The sequence below is a fragment of the Arachis ipaensis genome, chromosome B02 (genome assembly GCF_000816755.2).
Source record: "Arachis ipaensis cultivar K30076 chromosome B02, Araip1.1, whole genome shotgun sequence".
Taxonomy (NCBI): domain Eukaryota; kingdom Viridiplantae; phylum Streptophyta; class Magnoliopsida; order Fabales; family Fabaceae; genus Arachis; species Arachis ipaensis.
Window position 1 is genome coordinate 31,331,588 of NC_029786.2, and position 6,343 is coordinate 31,337,930.

The following is a 6,343-nucleotide window of genomic DNA, read 5'->3' on the forward strand; positions in this document are numbered from 1 at the left end:
GTAGTGGCACCCTCGCTAAACCACCCGATGCCACCGCCATAGTGGTGACTAACCACCAAAGCCAATGCAGCAAAACAGATAGCAAACAAGGAAAAGCTTACATATGGCAGAACAAATAATGACTTACATGGATAGTAATGGTGGCGAGTGAATGAAAGGGAGCGAAAATTATCTTAGAAAGCCAATCAGAGCCCAAAGCAGAGAAAGAAACTGGAGGAAATGGCGAAAAGAGACACGAAGAAGGTGACGAAATTTGCGAAGAAGAAGAATTGGAATTAAAAGATTGAGGAAAGAAAAATTGAAAACAAAGTTTAAATGAAGGCACCCCAAAAAGTGCGAATTAAAGGGACTGGAAGGGCAATATGATAAACTCAGCCCCCACGATAATAAATGCCCCTCCCATCAAACTGACGTGATGCCTCGAAAACTGCAAGCACATCTCCCACGATAAGGAGCTTCTAAAAACCGTTTTTTCTCCAATCGAACTCCCAAAGAACAAATACCACCTCAAGACCGCAAAAACGTGATGATGCGGTTACAACTAAGCGTGCAATATTTGGGGGGCTACTGTTCCAGGCCTTGGCTCCGGATTGGGGGGCCCAACAACGGGTAGACTCCAAACCTGGCTTATTAGGGATCCGCACAATGATATGGCCTGTTCTAAGAATTTTTCCCACGCCACCTCTGGCACTTAATGGCACAAATATGCATCGTATCTTTCTGATTTAAGGAGCACTGGAATCCTATAAGAATGGGAACCACGATTCTCCCAAGGTATGCAACCTAACCCTAGCTTTCGACCTCACAGTCACTTTTCTAACTTTGGTATCGGAGTGTCATTGCAGGTCTACCCCCATCCGATTCTCACTCAATGTCCCAGAGGAGCACTAGCCAAGGAACGCCGACTACCTGGTCGCGCTCCCGTCGAGTCAGGTCTAACCTGAACAAAATGGTATCTAAAAGTTTATAAAAAAAGAAATAAAGTTTATTGAATGATATTTTTTAGACACAAAAGAAAAATTCATTTTTCCTTTATTCTCTATATTGAAAACTTTGTTCATCTATGTTCAAGCGTGTTAATGATTGTACTGACCTTGTTAAAATTATGTTTGAAAACTTTTTTAATCTTAGTTAAATCTAGCTAATTTTTGTTAATCTTAGTGTGTTTATTTATATTTTATTTATTAGTTTATTATGAAATAGTTATTTTGATTGAACCACAATTGAACCGGTTGAACTTATAAATTAATAAACCAGTAACTAGAACAATTCGATGATTGGTTTGCTTTTTAAAACCTTGGTTAAAACTGTTCTCAAAGGCAGTTATATAATGACAATGGTATTAAAACCATTGCAAAAAAAATCACAAAAGCCAACGGTTCATAAACCATTCTTAAAGTCATCAACAAAAGCCAACGATTTCCAAACCGTTATCCAAATTAGTAACAAAACTGCAACAGCATAAAACCATTGCCTATCCGATTACGGTTTTAAACCATTGCATAATGACAAACAATGGTAAAAATCGTTCTTTAAAAATTATTGCGAAAAATGTTGTCTATTAGTGTAAAATCCAAAAAATAATAATAATTAATTAATAAATTAAATGAGAGAAAAAAGAATTAAAAATTTATAATTTATAATTTGAAATATTACTAGTGAGAATTTAATTTAGAAAATAAAATTTAGTGCAAAAATATAATTAATTACGGAAAAACGTGTATTGGTGTTAAAAATTGGTTGTACGGACTTAAAGTTGTCCGATACTGCAAGTGAGACAGTTAATTATGAGTGAAGAAGTTTAAGAAACTAAAATTTATAATTTGCGGAGTAGAAATAATTGGAATACGAATTAAAACTCTAATCTTAAAGGTTTTGACCCAAAATTGGGCCAACGGACTAAAACAGGTGAATCGGGCCCAAGCTCACACTATACAAAGCCGATTTCACATTGTTTCAGCCACTTACCCCCTTTCATTTGAAGAGAGTGGCTGAAATAGAGAAGAAAGGGAAGAGGAAAGAAGAAGCCCTAGAGTTACTATTCACTCCACCACTAAGTCCCATATAACTTTTGATCCGGAGTTCTAATTGACGAGTCATTTAAGTGGGTTTTGAAAACTTGTAATTTTGATGGTTTGGGGGCGCTTTAGTATGAACTATTTCTAAATTTCATCACTAATTTCAGTGGATAATAGTAAGAGAGTATTTTCCATTTGATTTTCATCAATATAAGTAGAACCCTATGTTGAAATATGAATGATTCGGTGTGATTAGAGAAACTTAAACTAATTGAGGGCTTAAATTGGCTTGCGGAGATTTTAGGTGAAGCTTGGCATGATTGGTGTGAATGATTGAATTCGGTGGTAGCCGGAGGAGGAAAGTTCCTACTGTGAGGGATAATCTTCTTGCATTCTGCAGCAGGTGGCTTCTCATCAGCATCCTCCCAAGGCACGTCAGCTCGACGGCCGAGCTGGGTAATTAGATATGGAAAGGGGAGAGTGCCTCTGACGTGGACCTTGGCCATGTAGTACCGGATGAATCGTGGCAGGTACAGGTCCTTACCCTCCATCACACACCAGAGGAGGGTGATCATAGTGGCAGGTAGCTCCGTCTCATGAGTACTCGGCATAATAAAGTTGCTCAGGATCTGGTACCAGAGCCGAGCCTCATCATTTAAGTATATCCGCTTGATTCCTTTAGGCATGGTGGTGTTCTGACCCATGAACCGTGGGACAGTCGGGTCAAGGGCTATCCTTGCCTTGACCGCATCCTAGTCAAACTTCATGAAGCGCATGTCCTCCTCAGCCTTTTGGTAACCATCAAGCTGATCGGATTTAGGCTGAAGTTGCAGAATATCCTCAATGGCCTCTTCAGTGACCAGTATCTGCTTTCCTCTTAGGTTCACTGCATCTATGAAAGTTTTGAAGTAATTGCTGTAAAACTCTCTTACCCAAGAAGCATTGACCTCTATCAGGTTTTGCTCCAGGAAGAACCAGCCTCTTTGTTTGATTTGATCGGAGGTGTATTGCTGGAGTTCTTTCGGAATTTTCAGAGTCCGCTCCAGGTATAGGTTCCTGGAGGTTGCAAACATCAGATACTTCAGCTCGCAGTATCTGTTTGCAAACTTAATGGGATCAGTGGCAGGGAGTAGCTGGTCAGCCTTCTCCTGCGGGGTAAAGTATTTCTCCCGCCAGGAGTCATCATGCATGATGTCCAGGATGGACATAGAGGATTCTCCTCTTTTCCGTTTGCCAGTCATTGCCTTTCCTTTTCCTTTTCTTTGGGTGTCAGACATCCTGAAAAATAGAAATCTATGATATAATAAAAATAGGAAAACAAGTAGGCAAATAACAAAATAAGCACATAGTGGCAAAGGGGCAGTAGAATAATGAAATGAGTTGAAGAATTGTGCATATTGGATTGGTTCGGAATTAAAAAACTGAGATGAGAAATTTTAATCCAAAAAGTAATAGAATTCATGTTAATTAGGAAAAACCATAAACATGCCTTGAGTTAAAAAGTAAAAGTGAAGAGTGAGTCAAAAAGCAGAGGGGGTTGTTAGAAAGTTAAAAGTGGTTTTAAATTGAAAAAGAGGTTAGAAATAAAAAATCAGTGAGTTAGTAAAAAGAAAGTTAAGGTAAGCGGCATGATGATTGGTTTCTAAGTAACAAGAATTTCACAATTTGAAGCAACAGAAAACTCATATTTAAGCAAGGAAATCAAGGTGTTGATGATTCATATAGATATACCAATAACAAAAATTTGAAATCAAATCATCAATAATGTGATTTATAAACCGGGAAAACAAAAGGAATAAGAATGCTGGCCTATGCATTCATGAATTGGTTTGGTGAAAGCTAAAGAAAGCAAAATTGAAAATGCCAAAACCAAGACATGGATGAGAATCAAAATGATTTATAGAAAATTGGGCAGCATTCCAGCTAAAATTGGATGTTTCCGGAAAATGAACAGTAAGCAGAATAGTTCATATAAACTAAAATAAACTGCACATAGATATAAATAATATGAACATGAAAGAGCAGTCGCAATAGCAGCATGAGTAGTAAGAACATCATATGAACAGTAGTTAGATCATAGCAACAGTAGATTTGCGAAAATTATAAAACAAGTAGCAAGAACAGCGCAAATAAACAGACCTAAATCCACTAACCATATCCTAGGCTACCTAACCACCTAGAATCCACTACAACATGCATTTCTAACTAGCCTAAATGTAAACAGAAACGAAAAATGCAATTGACTGCGAATTGAAATAAGAGTGGCGTTCGGCGGAACCTGGTAGGCGTATGAACTAAGCTAAGGGACTGAGAGATGGCTGGGGGGTGGTTGTGGTGGTGGCTGACGCGGCGGTGATGGCGGTTGGCGCGGAGGTGAACGGCTGTCCGGTGGCAGGGGTTGCTGTTTGGGGTAATGGGAGGGGTAGGTGTTAAGGGGGAAGGAAGGGAAGGGGTGAAGGTGTTGGTGGTGGGTGGAGCGGCGGTGATGGTGGCTTGGTGGCTGTGGCTGGGCGCGGCGGTGGCAGTGGTGGTGGAGAGAAGAAGAGAAGAGAAAGAGAAGAAAGAGAGGGAAGGAAGAAGGGGGTGGCGTCGCGGCTGGGTGGTCGATGGTGGTGCGGCCGGTGGTGGTGGTTGTGGGTGGCGAGGGCTGGAGAGGGGTGGAGAGGGGGGTTGCAGAGAAGAGGAAGAAGTAAGGGGTTGGAGGGCGCGACAGGGTAGGGTTTCGCGTGACTGGGGGGTTAATGAAATTGAATCCACGCGATCGCGTGGGGCACGCGGTCGCGTGGCTGGGGTGAAATTGGGGTTGACGCGATCGCATGGGATGGGTAAAAGGATGAATGACGCGATCGCGTGAAGCACACGATCGCGTCACTGGAAATTGTGCTAAATGCACAATTCCAACGTCGTTTCAGCGCAACTCTCTGTCTCCATTGGGGTGTTATGATATCCGCGTGACGCGAACGCATCGCTCACGCTATCGCGTGACATGGGTGTTGTGCAAGTGACGCGATCGCGTCAGGGACGCGACCGCGTGGGTCGTTTTGTGCGAAACGCACAACGGCCACACGATTCCTGCCCAACTTTCTGGGTGTTGGATCTTTACGCCGATCTCCAGATCACGCGGCCGCGTGAATGACACGGACGCGTGGGATGTGATTTTCGCAACTGACGCGATCGCATGAGCAATGCGGTCGCGTCGCACGCCTTTTTTTTATGCAATTATGCAATTATGCAACATGCAATGCTAATGAATAATATTCAGATTCAATGGAAAAATAATAAAAATAAATAAGACGAAATAAAACTGAAAAAGAAACGACCATACCGTGGTTGGTTGTCTCCCACCTAGCAATTTTAGTTAAAGTCCTTAAGTTGGACGTTGGATGAGCTTCCTATTATGGTGGCTTATGCTTAAACTCATCCAAAAATCTCCACCAATGTTTGGAATGCCAACAGCCTCCGGGGTCCCAAACTAGGCATGTAAAGCTTCTGAGTAGCTTTAAACAGATTCTCAGGCTCCCAGGGTGACGAATGTCAGAATAGATTCCAGGATCCCAAACTTTGCTTTTAAATCCACCTTCGTCTTGATCTATATTTTTCCATCCGGGAGGCTTAGAAATTGTATTCTCACCAAGATGACCAAATGTCTTCCGTGACCCATCCAATTGAACATGATGCCAATCCGTGCACTTCGAGTTGAAGCGTGGAACCTTATTGAACCTTGTGCACCAGCTCTGAGTGCGAGCCATTTCCCTCTTACTCTTAAAGCCACAGAGAGCTCTAAGCTGGCCATCTGTTTCAAGCAAACCATATTCAAATGAAAAAGTAAAGATAAAGGTTAAGGATTGTACCCACTTGAAGCTTGTATTGGGTGGTAATGGCCTTGGGATAGGTGTTTCCAGTGGTTCTATAAGCTCTACTCCCTTGTGATCTTCTGTGAACTCCTCCACTTCTTTGCAAACATCTTTGCATGCATCCGTGTCCTGATCAAAGTCTTCAATGTCTTCCTCATCACTTAAGTCATAAGCTGGAGGTTGAGAGAAATCGACCTCGACGTCATCTTCATATTCACTTGGATAAGGTTCTTCAGGCTCAAGGAATTCAGTTGCGGATGTGAGTTCGTGACTAGGAGAGCTTGAGGCAAGATTGTCACTGCCCATGGAATCAACTTCTTGGTTTGTTCCATCCAATTTTTCACAAAGTATATGCTGTGGAGGTTGTACACTGTCCTCCTTGACATCAGTTTCGGATTTCTCAGCGGAATCCTTTATGGCTCTTGATTCCCATGGAGGTTCAGCATCTCTTAAATCTTCAATCACTTCTTC